The 18,482-nt window shown below is 38.2% G+C and overlaps 2 protein-coding genes across 6 annotated transcripts in view; one reads left to right on the top strand and one right to left on the bottom strand.

Moving 5' to 3' along the window:
• Positions 1-18,482, bottom strand: part of FRRS1 (ferric chelate reductase 1) — a 91,954-nt gene that overhangs the window by 71,921 nt on the left and 1,551 nt on the right. Inside the window, exon 2 of one of the 4 annotated variants that reach the window (XM_059884432.1) lies at positions 11,976-12,074. The exons of the other annotated variants lie outside the window; for them this stretch is intronic. The gene's annotated coding sequence lies outside the window, so the exon portion shown is untranslated. The remainder of the gene's footprint in view (positions 1-11,975; positions 12,075-18,482) is intronic. 4 annotated transcript variants of the gene reach the window in all.
• Positions 429-18,482, top strand: part of AGL (amylo-alpha-1, 6-glucosidase, 4-alpha-glucanotransferase) — a 101,607-nt gene continuing 83,553 nt past the window's right edge. The window contains exon 1 of one of the 2 annotated variants that reach the window (XM_005204115.5): positions 429-545. The gene's annotated coding sequence lies outside the window, so the exon portion shown is untranslated. Of the gene's footprint in view, positions 568-18,482 lie in introns of both variants that reach the window. The other variant, XM_059884476.1, reaches the window with a different exon arrangement.

Genomic DNA, 18,482 nt, shown 5'->3' with positions numbered 1-18,482 from the left:
CACTCATTTTCTCCTCACATACTATGAAACCAATCAGAATTTGACTATATTCTGAAATCCTCATTAGCCCTACATAGATCCTACATCCCGTCTGCTTTCCACATACACTATTCAGATCATGGCATAATTTTCCTCCCCGTCTCTGCAAGTCCAGATCATTTTAAAACCAATCTTAAAAGCCTCTTCTGAAAGTTTTTGGTATACTCACCCCAATAAAAATATTTTCTCCTCCTTTTTAATGGTGTTATGAATTGGATGTTGGTGTTCTCCCAAAAATTCATATGTTGAAGGCTTAGCACCCAGTGTGACTGTATTTAGAGACAGACCCTGTGAGGAGTGATAAAGGTTAAATGAGGGCATAAGGGTAGAGCTCTAATCTGATAGGGCTGGTGCTCTTATAAGAAGAGGAAGAGACCCCAGAGCTCTCTGCCTCCACCATGTGATGACACAGTGAGAAGATAACTGTCTGCAAACAAAGGAAAGAGCCCTCACCAGGAATAAAACCAGTCGGCACCTTGATCTTAGACTTCCCGGCCTCCAGAACTGTGAGAAATACATTTCTGTTGTGTAAGCCACACAATCTGTAGTAATTTGTAATGAGAGCCTGAGCTAATACAAATGACAATATACTACTTTAGGAATATCTCAAGTTTAGATTTGTTTGCATTGAATTATTGCTGCTCATGTGGCACAGGTACTTCTCAACTATTAATGTCCAATAATTCATAATGAGTCAAAGAATCCAGCAACCTCTAAACCAAAGAAATAATTTCATATGCATGCTTGCCAGCCATGTTTGCTTGTCAGATTTATATTTATTTGGTACCTTGTCATCAAAAACTCGAGTCCTTAACATGTTGTTTACAAGATATGTGTGCTATTTTAAAACCTAAAATGATTCTTTGCTGTATAATCCTTAAGCTCTGAGACTAAAATGTTTATTTTCATGGTTTGTTATGAAGAATTATGTCTACTTCTTATGTATTTAATACAGAAATTTGAATTTGACTATATTCTTCACTTACGAAATATTTGAGTAATATTTTAACTGAAAGTCTCTGACTTGACTGATTCTGTTATAATGAACTCATCCAGCATAAAATATTGTTTGAATTCTCCTAGAATTAAAAATAATTACCTATTTCCCTTCTTGCATAGGTTGTACAAATAGAAACAGCGAATGACTATTTAAATAGAATCATTTTTAAAAACACAGTGCAGACTCTCTACTTTTTCACTTATACAAATCTGCTTCCCATGTATATAGCATTTCTTTTGTCCAAACACTTTTATTTATACGTGACTCTGACAGTTACTGCATGCCTGCAATGTGTCATGAACTGTGTTGACACTGAGGACAAAATCATGAGCAAAATGTAGGAGAGACAGATGAAAACTAGATTCCAAAAATTACAGGTGACAGTGCTTACTATGCTCCAAGCCATGTTCTAAGCACTATATAAATCATTTAAGGCCCATAACAACTCTGAAAATAGGTTGTATTACTATTCCCATGTTAAGGAAATTGAGGCACCAAGAATTTAAGACCCAAGATTCCAAGCCAGGCAGTCTTGGCTCGAAAACACTTTCTTTGTATTTATTTTTAAATCCTTGCTTTTAAATACTCTACTCAATGGCCTCACTAATCACACAAGTAAATGTAAAATTGCTGCTATATTATGCATTAATAAAGAGATATACAGAGGCTAATAAGGGCCTCCATAATGGGGAGTTGGAGATGGCCAGGAAAATCAAGGAAGGCTCCCTGAAGAAGTCTGCTTTGTATTATTCTAAGAACTAATTTTCTACTTCAAAAGATAGAGCCAGAAGCAGATTTTTTTCCCCTAAAAGAGAAGGGTATCATGTACAGATAAAGACTCACAAACTATGGGTAAACTATTATGTCCAGATTTTTGTTATTTCTGGTGGTGGGAGGATTGATGTGTTAACCACACTGAAGCCTATTCATCATAACTTGAAGCAGAAGTCTAAAGGAGAAAATTAAAACTCTGGATGGGGATGAGAGTCCCCAGAAAAACAGCAGAGTAAGAAGACAAGTTCAATTCAGTTCAGTCACTCAGTCGTGTCTGACTCTTTGCGACCCCGTGAATCGCAGCACGCCAGGCTTCCCTGTCTATCACCAACTCCTGGAATTCAACCAAACCCACGCCCATCGAGTTGGTGATGCCATCCAGCCATCTCATCCTCTGCCTCCCCCTTCTCCTCCTGCCCTCAATCCCTCCCAGCATCAGAATCTTTTCCAATGAGTCAACTCTTCGCATGAGGTGGCCAAAGTATTGGAGTTTCTGCTTTAGCATCATTCCTTCCAAAGAAATCCCAGGGCTGATTTTCTTTAGGATGGACTGGTTGGATCTCCTTGCAGTCCATGGGACTCTCAAGAGTCTTCTCCAAAACCACAGCTCAAAAGCATCAATTCTTTGGTGCTCAGCTTTCTTCACAGTCCAACTCTCACATCCATACATGACCACTAGAAAAACCATAGCCTTGACTAGACAGACCTTTGTTGGCAAAGGAATGTCTCTGCTTTTGAATATGCTATCTAGGTTGGTCATAACTTTTCTTCCAAGGAGTAAGTGTCTTTTAGTTTCATGGCTGCAGTCACCATCTGCAGTGATTTTGGAGCCCAAAAAAATAAATTCTGACACTGTTTCCCCATCTATTTCCCATAAAGTGATGGGACCAGATGCCATGATCTTCGTTTTCTGAATGTTGAGATTTAAGCCAACTTTTTCACTCTCCACTTTCACTTTCATCAACATTTAATTGTCAATTGACAGGGGATGAACCTAAAATATTTTAAAGAGAAAAAGAAGAGCTTTGGAAGAGAAATGAGAGGGAGAGAGAAGGAAAGAAAGAGTGAAAGAGAGAACAAAAGGAAATAAGAAAGAAAAAAAAGAACAATCTGAGAGGTAAAAGGAAAATCAAGAGACTTTTGTCAATAGAGGCAAGAGAAAAATATGACAGGAGAGGCTAACAATGTCAGATTCTACTGAGCTATCAGTCAGATAAAAAACGAGATTTAGTATCATGAAAGTCATTGGTAACTCAACAGGAGCCATGGGAATAGAGCAATGATTCTCAATTTTGCTTCACAGGGGTCATTTGGTAATGTCTGAGGACATTTTTGGCTGTTACAGCTGCAGAGAGGGCTGTTACTGGCATCTAGTGAATAAAGACCAGAGATGCTGCTTAACATCCTAAAATGTGTAGGACGGTATTGCAAACAAAATATTGGCCTAACATGCCAATGGTGCCATGGTTAATAAGTACTGAAGATAGAGCAATGTAGGCAGAAGTTGGATTGGAAAAGATTTAGAAATGGCCAGGGGGAAAGAAATAGAAACAGTACGTAGAAACAATTTTTCAAAAATTTGAACAGAGGAAATAGGGGCAGAATCTAGAAGGGAGTGAAGAAATTAACCAAAAAATTTCTTCTCTCTCCCTCCTTTCCTCTTTCTTTTTCTCTTCATTGGGAGAAACTTGATCCTGTTTTCAAAAGCTCTAACTAAAGAAAGTGAAAGTGAAAGTCTCTCAGTCGTGTCTATTTGCAACCTCATGGACTGTATAGTCCATGGGATTCTCCAGGCCAGAATACTGGAGTGGGTAGCCTTTCCCTTCTCCAGGGGATCTTCTCAACCCAGGGATTGAACCTAGGTCTCCCGCATTGCAGGTGGATTCTTTACCAGCTGAGCCACCAGGGAAGCCTTGAATATTAAGATAAAAGATAATTAATAACTTCAAGTAACTTAGAAGGTGGGAATGGGTAAAATAAAAGCACCAGAGGAGTTGTTAGCCTTAGGAAAAATAATTGCCCCTATACTGTAACAGAAGGAAACTAGAATAGTATGGACAGAAAATGGGACAGGTGATGGAGTTCTTTTAAGGGCTTCTGCTTTCTCTGCGGTGGTTTAGTCGCTAAGTCGTGTCCAATTTTTATGACCCAATGGACTGTAGCCCACCAGGCTCCTCCATCCATGGTATTTCCCAGGGATCAAACCCAGGTCTCCTGCACTGCAGGTGGTCTCCTGCATTGCAGACAGATTCTTTACTGAGCCACCAGGGAAGGATGTTTTATTTTAGTTGTGTTATTGTTGCTGTTATCCAGGCTAGAATACTAGAGTGGGTAACCATTTCCTTCTCCAGGGTATCTTCCCAATCCAGGGATGGAACCCAGGTCTCCCACATTGCAGGCAGATTCTTTTCCATCTAAGCCACCAGGGAACTCTCCCAAAGCAGACTATGCAGAACAACTGGTGATTTATTATCACCAGTAAATGAACTATGTTAGATAGGTCCCAGGGAACTCTCCCAAAGCAGAGAATGCAGAACAAACTGGTGATTGATTATCACCAGTAAATGAGCTATGTAAGATAGGTCCCCTGAGGTTCACCAGAACTCTGGGCGAATTTTACACGATCATACTTAAGAACAAGCTTTATTGAGGAAACTTAAGGGGTCAACAATAAGAAAAGTCACAAGTCCTTTGATTTTCCCATTTTCCCCATGAAGATGTACAAAGGTCCCTTGGCCATCTCATGGACACTCGGTCCAGTACTCCAGGGCAGAGTCCCCACTGCCCTGTTGCTCTCATTTCTCACAGGGCAAACGACAGCAACCATAATGGGAAGAGATATGCACACAACTTAAATGTCAGGCAATCTGGATTGCATGTCATCTGCTTAGAGGAAGTAACTGTGAAAACAGCTGCCCAGCACCTGAGGACAGTAGAAACCATAGAAAGCTGTAGTTCCTGCGAGAGGCTAAAACAATTTCATCAGTCTTACAGGAAGCTGAGTTCAAGTGTGACTTTTCCCACTGGGTAAAGGGTTATTCCTGGATCCAGGTAGTCCAGGGGTTCAGTAACCAAGAATGAGTTCTTGCGGTTACTTTCAGAGAATCCTGCCCCTTATGCCATGAAATTCTATACATTATTCAACAAATGACATTTACAATAGCTTGTACACATATTTTAGCAGACTTCTCTTACTTTATTTCTTCACCCTGGGTGGTTTTTAGAGAAAAGGAAGAAAGAGAGGATATGGTTTCAAAATGAAGAGAGGTCTCATGAAACAAACCATAATGTTCCCAGCACTTTACCACTAAAAATGTTTAAGGGTAATTTAGAGAGAATATTTCTAAATGTGATTTCTGATACATATACAAAAATAACATAAATACCTAAATTTCATAATGGCAACATGTAGCATGAGGGCTTTTTCCTTTTATAACAAAGATGGATAAAAAGAAAACAAAGGTTAAGAGAACAATAGCAGAAAATGTCCAATATTTTCCCTTAATTGGTTTAGAGTTCTAGAACAAAATAATAGAATGTTTATTACTAAGACACAGAAAGTATAGCTTTTGTTGATAAATATGACATTTCTGAGGCCCAGTATGTCTATAATATGAAAAGTTAAAAAGTTGAACACAGCACAGTAAGTTATCAAGTAGTCCTTTTGGTGGTTTTATTTTATTTTACTCTAAAGTTACATAAAACTATGCAATATTGAAATTAGTGGCAACTCATCTTTCTGATTGAATTCAGCAGTAAACAAAATCTCAGTACCTTGATGTTATTGAGAGATGCCATGAGAAAAAGTTTTCAGGTTGATCAGAGACAGAACATGTCCCCTGGAAGCTAGAAGTGATGCTCTTTGTTTTTCTCCAAAAACAAAAATCATCAAGTAAAAAGAGATGAAAAATATGGGGAGTGCAAAGAAAGAAAAGTTTCCCTTCTCCGACAAAATAAAGAAAAGACAGCTTAGGGCACACAAAGTCACAGGTTTGGGAATTTTTAAAACATCCGAATGAAATGGCTAGCTGATGGTCTACAGATTCTAGAAGAGCAGAAAATAGAGGGTCCCTAAAAGCAGAAGTTTAGGAAAGGCATGACCTTGAGCCACAAAAGCACAACTAGTACTTCTTAAACTTGAATGTGCTTACAAATCACCAAGAGATCTTGACAAAATGAACTCTAATTAATAGGCCTAGCATTAGGCCTGAGATTCTGCTTTTCTAATAAGCTCCCAAGTGATGCCAATGCAATTGGTCCCTGGATCACACTTTGAAAATAGCAAAGCGTCACATTGATGACACCCAGCTTAATCTAATATCCTGGGGAACCCAAATAGAAGCTTTCTATGTAGTCATTCAGGCACAGAAATGTATAGACCTTCACAAGACCAGAAAATTAGTCACATCAGAAAACAAGAATCTGTTAACTTTATATGAGTTATTGAATTATTTTTGCTTTATGCTAATCAAACTTATTAACATAAACCTGTCATAAGAATACTATGCTATTTTTCAGATAATCCCAGAATTACTGATAAAGCAGTATGTACTCACTGTCAGCATTCCATGGAAATACACATGGGAATTACTATAAAAGGCAGTAGCACCCATTTTACATGGAAACTTCACAGGCTTAAATGTGAGCACAGTAGTTCACTCAGCTCTCAGGTAAAGCACATGCCTTCTAAGCTGTCGCTGCCCACCTGAGCTTTGTCCAGCAAGGAGGACGAAGACATTTGAACAGTAGATTGAGCCCTGCTAATGAGAATGCCTGGAATATGTTTCAGTTCAGTCAGTTCAGTCACTCAGTCACGTCCAACTCTGCAACCCCATGGATGGCAGCATGCCAGGCCTCCCTGTCCATCGCCAACTCCTGGAGTTTACTCAAACTCATGTCCATTGAGTTGGTGATGCCATCCAACCATTTCATCCTCTATCGTCCCCTTCTTCTCTCGCCTTCAATCTTTCCCAGCATCAGGGTCTTTTCCAATGAGTCAGTTCTTTGCATCAGGTGGCCACAGTATTGGAGCTTCAGCATCAGTCCTTCCAATGAATATTCAGGACTGATTTTCTTTAGGATGGACTGGTTGGATCTCCTTGCAGTCCAAGGGACTCTTGAGAGTCTTCTCTATCACCACAGTTCAAAAGCATCAATTCCTCAGCACTCAGCTTTCTTTATAGTCCAACTGTCACATTCATCCATGACTACTGGAAAAACCATAGCTTTGACTATGCCAACCATACTTTGTTGGCAAAGTAATGTCTCGGCTTTTTTAATATGCTGTCTAGGTTGGTCATAGCTTTTCTTCCAAGGAGCAAGCATCTTTTAATTTCATGGCTGCAATCACCATCTGCAGTGATTTTGGAGCCCCAAAAAATAAAGTTTGTCACTGTTTCCATTGTTTTGCCATCTATTTGCCATGAAGTGATGGGACCAGATGCCATGATCTCAGTTTTCTGAATGTTGAGTTTTAAGCCAACTTTTGGCTTTCACTTTCATCAAAAGGCTCATTAGTTCTTCTTCGATTCCTGCCATAAGGGTGGTGTCATCTACATATCTGAGGTTATTGATATTTCTCCCAGCAATCTTGATTCCAGCTTGTGCTTCATCCAGCCTGGCATTTCTCATGATGTACCCTCCCTATATGTTAAATAAGCAGGGTGACAATATACAGCCTTGATGGACTCCTTTCCTGATTTGGAACCAGTCTGTTGTTCCATGCAGTTCTAACTGTTGCTTCGTGACCTGCATACAGATTTCTCAGGAGGCAGGTCAGGTTGTCTGGTATTCCCATCTCTTGAAGAATTTTCTACAGTTTGTGGTGATCCACACAGTCGAAGGCTTTGGTGTAGTCAATAAAGGAGAAGTAGATGTTTTTCTGGAACTCTCTTGCTTTTTCGATGATCCAACGAATGTTGGCAATTTGATCTCTGGTTCGTCTGCCTTTTCTAAGTCCAGCTTGAACATCTAAAAATATTGTGGTCTTCCCTGTTAGCTCAGCTGGTCAAGAAACTGCCTGCAATACAGGAGACCCAGGTTCGATCTCTGAGTCAGGAAGATCCTCTGGAGAAGAGACAGGCTACCCACTCCAGTATTCTTGGGCTTCCCTGGTGGCTCAGACAGTAAAGAATCCACATGCAATGCAGGACACCTGGGTTCAATCCCTGGGTTAGGAAGATCCCCTGGAGGAGGGCAAAGATCTCCTGGAGGAGGGCATGGCAACCGACTCCAGCATTCTTCCCAGGAGAATCCCCATGGACAAAGGAGCCTGGCAGGCTACAGTTCATGGGGTCACAAAGAGTCAGATATGACTGAGCGACAAAGTGCACACACACACACACACTTTTTATATATTTCTTTATTTTCAAACCTAAGGCAGTTACATTTTATTATCCATTTTTCTTCCAGTTTTATTGAGATATAACATAAAGCACTGTATAAGTTTAAGTTGTGCAACATAATGATTTGATTTGCATGCATCATGAAATAATAACCCCAATAAGTTTAGTGTGCATCTGTCATTCTATATAGATGCAAAAGAAAAACCATCTTCGCCGTGATGAGATCTCTTAGGATTTACTCTCTTAACTTTCTTCACTCTCCCAACACCCTCCCCACCCCACTCCTCTGGTAACCACAAATCCAATCTTTTTCCCTATGAATTTGCTTGTTTGTTTTCAGAGTATAATTGATTTACAATGCTATATTAATTCTTGGTGCACAACAGTGATTCTCATATTTTTTAACTTTTTCTTTTATATTGGGGTATAGCTGATTAACAATGTTGTAATGGTTTCAGGAGAACAGTGAAAGGACCCAGTCATACACATATATGTTATAAAGTTTACTATGCTTAAATCTCTACCTAAATTCTTTCCAGTAAAACATTTAAAAAAAAAAAAAAAGAAAGTGAAAGCTTATTAGTATTTTTCCATAATCAAAGAAGCAATAGCAAGGCAAAGAATCATTTTCCTTGATAGGATATGTTACCTATGTTCATGGAAAGAACTTTACAAAGTGTTGATTAATTTAATTTAAAGTTTTGCTGATTATCCACTATGTTGCATTCACGATGTACAAACCATTTATCACTGTGTAAGCAGGAAAATTACTCCCTCAGTCACTGTAAATTGAGAAGAGGGCTTTTTTTAAACCTTAGGAAATTAAAATAGATTGGCCTTTGTAGTTATACCACTGACCTTTCCTCAGAATTTACTTGATCATCAGTGAAATACTTTGGTTAAGTGTTCTGGTAAATTAGGTTATGGTGGTGGTGGTTTAGTCACTACGTCATGTCCGACTCTTGTGACCCCATCAACTGTAGCCAGCCAGGCTCCTCTGTCCATGGGATTTCCCAGGCAATACTGCAGTGGGTTGCCATTTTCATACTGATGATTGGTCATCAAATTGAGAATCTATAAAGCAGGTATCACTCATAGATTACTCTTCATCTAATTTTATTTTCATACAATGTACTATGTGATGCTTTCTATAACATAAAACCTACATTGAAAAGTTAGTCCAAGTACCTCTGTTCTCCAGTTCTGGTTTCATATTACAGTTTTTACATCTACCCTCAGACAGCCTATCAACTTAACTCTTGAGAATTAAATAATGTGTGTGTCTATAAGCTTAAAATGAGAAAGTAATGAATAGTGAGATGGATTTTTAGGAAAACTGCAATCTTCTCTTAATCCCAAAGTCTAAATATTTCAATTCAACAATGCTGAGTCAAATTAAAATGCATGATTGCTCAGTTTTGCACTGTTTGCAGAACTTGGATACTTTAATTTTATATTTCAAAATAAATCAACACTATGAAAGTTACTGAGTTTCATGCAGTCTCTTGGGGAAAGGAGAGGGGAGAAAGAGCAAGGGAAACACTGTGGTTCTTTGATGCCCTCCAAGATGTTGTATTAAGTCTTTGCTTATTATACAAACAGTATGTATATACCCTCCAAGATGTTTTATTAAGGATTTATTATACAAACATTATATATTAAGGTTGTTCATTATACAACAACCTCCAGTTCTAGGTATGTTTATATTTTTTCCCCTCAAGAACTCACTCTCTGTAGGAGAAATGGATCTATGACTGCTATTGTCAGGATATCTTATGCATTCTTCCATTTTGGAAGCTTTGTTTTGAGAAGTCTGTTTTCCACCATTTGAGTTGGGCAAAAGACCCATGAAATCAGCTGTCCAATCAACTCCAATTCATAACTGAGAAAGATTTAAAACTTAAACAAAATTAATAATAGTAATAATAATACTTTTGAAAAGATAGTAAATGAGCATTGTTCGCACCATACTATATATACTAGCCATAGGCTTATTATACTGCCATGAGATATAGCAAATTCAAGCCCAGCAACCTTTCCTGTGACACTCCAAAAGGGAAAAGGAGATGCATATCCTTAAAAAGAAATAAAGGATCATCTCAATTGGTGCAGGAAAAAAGCATTTGACAAAATTCAACATCCTTTTGTTCAAAAATTCAACAAACTAGGAATAGACAAAAACTGCTTCAACAAATAAAAGTCATGTATGAAAAATTTGTAGCAAAATCATACTCAGTGATGAAAGACTGAAGCTTTTCCTCTAAAATCAAGAATAAGGCAAAGATGCCCACTTTCATCACTTACATTCAATATAGTACTAGTCCTCACTAGAGCACTTAGGTAGGTTAAATAAATAAACAAATAAATAAGTAAATGGTATCCAAATAGAAAAGAAAGAAATAAAATTATCTCTGTTCACAGATGTTATGATCTTATACTAGAAAACTTTAAAGATTCTACAAAAAAAAAGAAAAAAACTATTACAACTAAGCAAATTCAGCAAAGTAGCAGGATAAAAGTCAATACAAAAATAAGTTGCATCTCTATACACTAACAATAAACACCTGAAAAAATTATAAAAACAATTCCATTTACAATACCATCAAAAAGAATAAATAATTAGTAATTAACTTAACCAAGGAAATAAAAGATTTGTGCAATGAAAACTACAATACATTGCTAAAGAATTAAAGAAAACATAAGTAAACAGAAAGATATCCCATGTTCATGGATTGGGAGGTTAAATATTGTATCAGTAAAAGTAATACACAGATATAATGCAATCTCTATCAAATCCCAATGACTTTTTTTTTTTAGAAGTACAAAAATTTATCATAAAATTCATTTGGGGATGTCAAGAGACCCCAAATATTTGACCCCAAATGTCAAATCAATTTGAAAAAGAAGAACAAAATTGGAGGACTCACACTTCCTGACTTTAAAACTTACTACAAAGCTACAATAATCAAAATAGTATGGTAAACAAATAAAGACAGATGTATAGATCAATAGACTAGAATATGGAGCACAGAAACATATATTCATACATATGGCCAAAATATTTTTTGACAAGGATGACAAGAACATTCAGTGGGAAAAGGACAGTCTTTTCAACTAATGGTGGGGGGAAAACTAGATATTCCTATCCAAAAGAATGAAGTTAGACTGATAACTAATGAATATGCATTAATTCAAAGTGGACCAAAGACTTAAATGTAAAACTATATCACATAAATATTTATATAACTATAGAACTACAAAACTCTTAGAAGAAAATACAGGGCATAAAGTTCATGATATTGGATTTGGCAAGATTTCATGGATAAAACACAAAGGCACAGGCGATAAAATTTAAAAATAGATGAATTGCACCTCATGAAAATTAAAAACTCCTGTGCATCAAAGAACACAATTAATAGAGTAAAAAGGCAACCCATGAATGGGAGAAAATATTTGCATATCTATATGTGATAAGGGATTACTAGCTAGAAAGTATAGAGATCATGACAAGAGAAACAATTCAATTCAAAGATTGACAAAAACAGACAATTCTCCAAATACAACACACAAATGGTCAATAAGCGCATGCAAAGATGCTCAACATCACTACTATTAAGGAAATGCAAACCCAAATCAGAATGATGATGTACCTCAAACCCTTTAGGATCACTGTTATCAATAACAATAAGTGTGCAAAAAAAAAAAACAATGATACAAACAAACTAGAACCCTTGTGTACTGTTCATGAGAATGTAAAATGGTAAAGCTGCTATGGAAAACAGTATGACAGTTTCTCAAAAACTGAAAAACAGACTTACCATATGATCCAACAATTCCACTTCTGGTACACACAAAAGAATTAAAAAGCAGGGTCTTGAAGAGATATTAGTACAGCCATGTTCTCAGCATTATTCACACTAAAATGAGGAAGCAACCCAAGTGTTCACTGACAGATGAATAAATAAATTGTATATACATACAATGGAATATTATTCAGCCTTAAAAAGGAAGGAGATTCTGACATAAGCTACAACATAGATAAGCCCTGAGGACATTATATTAAATGAAATAAGACCAACACAAAAAGAGAGATACTATACGATTGTACTTATATAACGTATCTGCTGCTGCTAAGTCGCCTCAGTCGTGTACAACTCTGTGCGACCCACAGACAGCAGCCCACCAGGCTTCCCGTCCCTGGGATTCTCCAGGCAAGAACACTGGAGTGGGTTGCAATTTCCTTCTCCAACGCATGAAAGCGAAAAGTGAAAGTGAAGTCGTTCAGTCATGTGTGACTCCAGCAACCCCATGGACTGCAGCCTACAAGGCTCCTCCGTCCATGGGATTTTCCAGGCAAAACTACTGGAGTGGGGTGCCACTGCCCTCTCCGATATAAGGTATCTAGAGTAATCAAAATCAGAAAGTCAGAATGATGCTTGCCAGGAGTTGGAAGGAGGGGAGAAATGGGGAGTTTATCATTCAATGAATATATAGAGTTTCAGCCTTTTCAAGATGAGAAGAGTTCTGGAGAGACAGTGGTGATAATTGTACAATAATATGAATGTTCTTAATACCATTGAACTGTATACTTTAAAATGATTAAGATGGTAAATTGTATGCTATGTGTATTTTACAATAATAAAAATAAAAGGGGGGAAAAAACCAATAAATGTATCTCAGTATGTTAGTTCTGTAAGCCTTGTTCAATCAAATATTCAACTACCTACACAAGAGCAAAAAAAAAGAAATAACGGAAAGAAGATTTAAGATGAAGTTAGCCTAAATGAATTATTCATTAAACCAGAAATAAAAGTATAGATATTCTAGCATATTTAGTTATTCATTCCTTCTATCTTTCTTTCATTCCTGTAGACATTTATTGAATGCCTTTAAGTGCCAGGCACTACACCAGGCAATGCAGAGCACAATGTAATAGGGATAATATTTTTAAAGGTATCCATGCAGTTTTCTCATTTGTTTTTGCAACATACAAGATTTTCTCTATTCAGTCTAAGACATCTGCCTCAATAGAGGTCTTGGACCATTACAGAATGAATACAAAGGAAAGTTCAAAATAGGATTTTGCAGCAAGACTATAGGCATTTTTGAGATAGAAAAATGTTCTAAGTTCTTCTCAGTTCAATTCAGTCGCTCAGTCGTGTCCAACTCTTTGCGACCCATGAATCTCAGCACACCAGGCCTCCCTGTCCATCACCAACTCCTGGAGTTCACTCAGACTCACAGCCATAGAGTCAATGATGCCATCCAGCCATCTCATCCTCTGTCGACCCCTTCTCCTCCTGCCCCCAATCCCTCCCAGCATCAGAGTCTTTTCCAATGAGTCAACTCTTCGCATGAGGTGGTCAAAGTACTGGAGTTTCAGCTTTAGCATCATTCCTTCCAAAGAAATCCCAGGGCTGTTCTCCTTCAGAATGGACTGGTTGGATCTCCATACATGACCACTGGAAAAACCATAGCCTTGACTAGACAGACCTTTGTTGGCAAAGTAATGTCTCTGCTTTTCAATATGCTATCTAGGTTGGTCGTAACTTTTCTTCCAAGGAGTAAGTGTCTTTCATGGCTGCAATCACCACCTGCAGTGATTTTGGAGCCCCCAAAAATAAAGTCTGACACTGTTTTCACTGTTTCCCCATCTATTTCCTATGAAGTGATGGGACCAGATGCCATGATCTTAGTTATCTGAATGTTGAGCTTTAAGCCAACTTTTTCACTCTCCACTTTCACTTTCATCAAGAGGCTTTTTAGTTCCTCATCACTTTCTGCCATAAGGGTGGTGTCATCTGCATATCTGAGGTTATTGATATTTCTCCCGGCAATCTTGATTCCAGCTTGTGCTTCTTCCAGCCCAGTGTTTCTCATGCTGTACTCTGCATAGAAGTTAAATCAGCAGGGTGACAATATACAGCCTTGATGTACTCCTTTTCCTATTTGGAACCAGTCTGTTGTTCCATGTCCAGTTCTAACTGTTGCTTCCTCACCTGCATATAGGTTTCTCAAGAGGCAGGTCAGGTGGTCTGGTATTCCCATCTCTTTCAGAATTTTCCACAGTTTATTGTGATCCACACAGTCAAAGGCTTTGGCATAGTCAATAAAGCAGAAATAGATGTTTTTCTGGAACTCTCTTGCTTTTTCGATGATCCAGCGGATGTTGGCAATTTGATCTCTGGTTCCTCTGCCTTTTCTAAAACCAGCTTGAACATCTGGAAGTTCACAGTTCACGTATTGCTGAAGCCTGGCTTGGAGAATTTTGAGCATTACTTTACTAGCGTGTGAGATGAGTGCAATTGTGCAGTAGTGTAAGCATTCTTTGGCATTTGCCTTTCTTTGGGATTGGAATGAAAACTGACCTTTTCCAGTCCTGTGGCCACTGCTGAGTTTTCCAAATTTGCTGGCATATTGAGTGCAGCAGTTTCACAGCATCATCTTTCAGGATTTGAAATAGCTCAACTGGAATTCCATCACCTCCACTAGCTTTGTTCATAGTCTCAGGAACAAAGTTCCTCAATACTTAGGAATTTTTAAGTGACTTTTCCTATGTTAGCTCTAAGAGCCCAACATTTGTTTTTCGTTTCAATAGAAATGCGACTATATTTACCTCTATATGTGTACATCTTCATAAATTTTCCAACAAATATTTATTATATACCAACTGATCCTTACTTCCTTCTTAGACTCTACTCTTCCTCTGTTTTGTACAATTTAGACTGAAAACTTGGCTCTGATTTTGCTCTTTGATTTCACCTTTATACTACGTAGAGTAAGAGACCTTCTGATGATGTCATTTGTCTCTTTGATCCAGCAAAGATAACCAGTCATCACCCCTTCTTTTTTAAGGCTATCCTTATTAAAAGCCTCATGCTTACACACACATGTATGCTCACTCACTCAGTCATGTCTGACTCTGTGACCCTATGGACTGTAGCCAACCAGACTCCTCTGTCCTGGGATTCTCCAGGCAAGAACAATGGAGTGGGTTGCCATTTCCTTCTCCAGGGATCTTCCCGACCCAGAGGTTGAACCCATGTCTCTTGCATTGACAGGCAGGTTCTTTACTGCTAAGCCACCAGGGAAAGCCAAATTAAAAGCCTAATTTTTGCGAAATGCTAAATGCCACTTTAAATGCTTTCATTATTTCATCTATTCTTCATACCAACCCCACGAATAAGGTCTTGTTTTCTCCTTTCTATATGAATCAACTATGATTCAGAGAGATTGAAACTAATCCGAGGTCTGTTTGTCTCCAAAGAAGATGTTGTGCTACTTCCTTTTTGAAAAATCTGTTTTTCCACATCTCCCTACTTCCTTTGCTACCTCCCCTTCTTTTCCTTACTGGCTGTATCTGGATATTTCAAAATATGCAGAATAAATTATTTACCTGAAAAGGGACTTTGAAAACACAGTTCCAATTTTACAAGATACAACTATTAATAATATTAATATATTATTGCTACAAAATAAAGTATGCAGAAAATACTGATGAATATAAAAACCAAATAAGGCAGCCCCTCCACTTCAGATTCAGAACCTCACAGAGTTGGTACCTAACCATAAATAACACTTCAAACAACTCCTTTTCTTTCAGCAAATACACACATACACAAACCTGAAGAAAGTCCCTTCTGACCACAGCCCTTCTCCCACTCCCCAGGTATATTAATATTAATCAGTGTGTTAGAAAACACTAAAGTCTCTGCCAAACAACTGAGATTATCCATCAGTTGTTCCTCAAGGAGAGTCTTCTCCCAACAACTCCAACATGAGGCTATTGTGTATATATAGATCGCAGTTATGCTCAGGACAAGCACATGACAAATGTTCACCAAAATGAAGGCTGCACATTGGCACCACTGTCGCCCTGGAACGCAAATTCATTGGCATTCCAAGAACGTCACAAATAGCATGCCGTGTGACCTTTCTTTTTAAAAAGGATACCATGAGGCTTGGAAATTTAATCTCAGAAACATCATATTCAGTCATAATATTTTCATTACTTAACACTCTTCACTATATGAAATCTCTCAAACTAAGATTGTTTGGATTAACAGATCTTTTAAAATTCAAGCCTTTGTGTAAGAAAAATTCACTACTAAAGGAATTCACTTCATCAATTGGTTTTATTTCTTCTACCTGGTTGAAATATTGGACACTGAAGTGAGTGTTTTGTTGGAGGAAGGACAGCAGGAAAGGCTAATTTTGGAACCCTGGACAAGAAACATCAACAGGTGGGCAGTGTGACAAAACAGTGATAGGAGAATCTAAAAGCAGAACAGGGTATGGAAAGGAGAGACTAGACACAAGCAGGAACGTGGACTGTGTTTCACAATATGGCCAGGACCCGCTTTGCTCTGATATTTGCACTTACACAGTAATCAGTGTGTATTAGGCACAGTTGTCAGGTCCCTGTTTAATTAACAGTAGTTATCCTTGGGCTTCCCAGGTGGCTCAGTGGCAAAGAAAATTTCATGTGTCGACGCATACTGAGTTCAATCCCTGGGCCAGGAAGATTCCCTAGAGAAGGAAATGGCAACTCACTTCAGTATTCTTGCCTTGGAAATCTCATGGACAGAGGAACCTAGCAGGCTACTTTCCATGGGGTTGCAAAAGAGTCAGATGTAACTTAGCGACTAAACTACAACTATTTTTATCCTTACTTTACAGTTGGAAAGACCAAAGCCCAAAGAAGTTGAGTATTTTCCAAAGCCTCACAGCTGGTTAGTGGCAGAGCTGGAATTCAAACTCAGGCACCATTTCAAATCATGAATTATTATTTTACACAGCATACATTCTAGAGCAGTGCCTCTCAAACTTGTTTTTAACTGTGACTCCCAGGAGGAACATATGACCCAGTATATCAAAACCCACGTAATAGAAACAGAACCTTTGTGAAATAATACTTTTACTAGATGCAATGCATTTAGATCTTTATTTCACTTTAAAAAATTGTTGGTTACAACCAATACATTGACTTTACAACCCTCAGTGGGTTACACCTCACAACTTGAAAACTACTACTTTGGAGACCAGAGCTACAAATGGTAATTAAATATTTCTACTTGGATGTTTGACAGTCATCCAAGCAAATGGACAGTCATCTTCACTTGCCTGTTGACAGTCTACAACTGAACTTCTGAATTCTGCCTTCCTCCCCTTTGTTTCCTCTCTCATTAAATGACAGCTTCTTCTGTACTCTCCACACAGTAGCCACTTGACAAATGAAGCGAGCAAGCACCTGAAATGTCACTATCAGAACTGAGACATGCTGTAAGCGTAAAATATACCTGATATTTAACAGGCTTAGTATGAAAAAATAATCTAAAATATTTTATTAATAACTTCAATTGTTTGTGTGTTGAAATGATGTTTGTTACACTGAGTTAAATAAAATATATTATTAAAATTGATTTCAGCTGTTTCTTTTTACTTTTTTTGATGTGGCTAGAAGGAGAATGTTTATTACCTGTGCAGCACATTATATTTCTATTGGGCAGTAATGTTCTGGTTGCTCAAGCTAAAAACTTATGAATCATCCCTTACTCCTTTTCTCTCCACCAGCAAATGGTAAGCTTGACCATTAAAAGATTTATAGCTCAAGAACTTCTCACCACCTTCACTACTACACACACACACACACACACACACACCACTATCTCTTGCTTGGATAATTGAAATAGATTCTTAACAGATCTCCTTGCTTCCTTCTTCACCACATCTTACAGTTTATACACTCAGTGAAGAATCTGCCTGCAATGAAGGAGACCTGGGTTCAATCCCTAGGTTGCGAAGATGCCCTGGAAAAGGGAATGACAACCCACTCCAGAATTCTTGCCTGGAAAATTTCATAGACAGAGGAGCCTGGTGGGCTACAGTCCACAGGGTTGCAAAGAGTTGGACACGATTGTTCGACTAACACTTATAAAGTTGACAGGTGATCCTTTTAAAAGGTCAGTTGATGTCACTCCTCTGTTCAAAATCCTCCAGTGGCTCTTTTTGCCAGAGCAAAAGCCTAAGTCCTTACAACAGCCTACAAAGCCTTTTAGTTCTGACCACCCACCCCACCCCGTCTATCTGTCCTAATTCCTTACCACTTCCTTCTTGACTCAGCTACAGTTGCCTCCTTGAGTTTACCAAGTATGCTGCTACCTCCAGGCTCCTGCACTTTTGGTACCTCTGTATATAACCCTCTTACCCTGGATATCCTCTATCTTCTTTCTCTGTTTTGGAAATCAAATGTCAACTTACCAGCAAGTCCTTTACTGATAATTGTACGTAAAATTGCAAACCACCCTGTCCTGATTCTTCCATTT

This window comes from Bos taurus, chromosome 3, assembly GCF_002263795.3.
Source record: "Bos taurus isolate L1 Dominette 01449 registration number 42190680 breed Hereford chromosome 3, ARS-UCD2.0, whole genome shotgun sequence".
Lineage (NCBI taxonomy): Eukaryota > Metazoa > Chordata > Mammalia > Artiodactyla > Bovidae > Bos > Bos taurus.
This window is presented reverse-complemented; position numbering and strand designations above follow the sequence as displayed.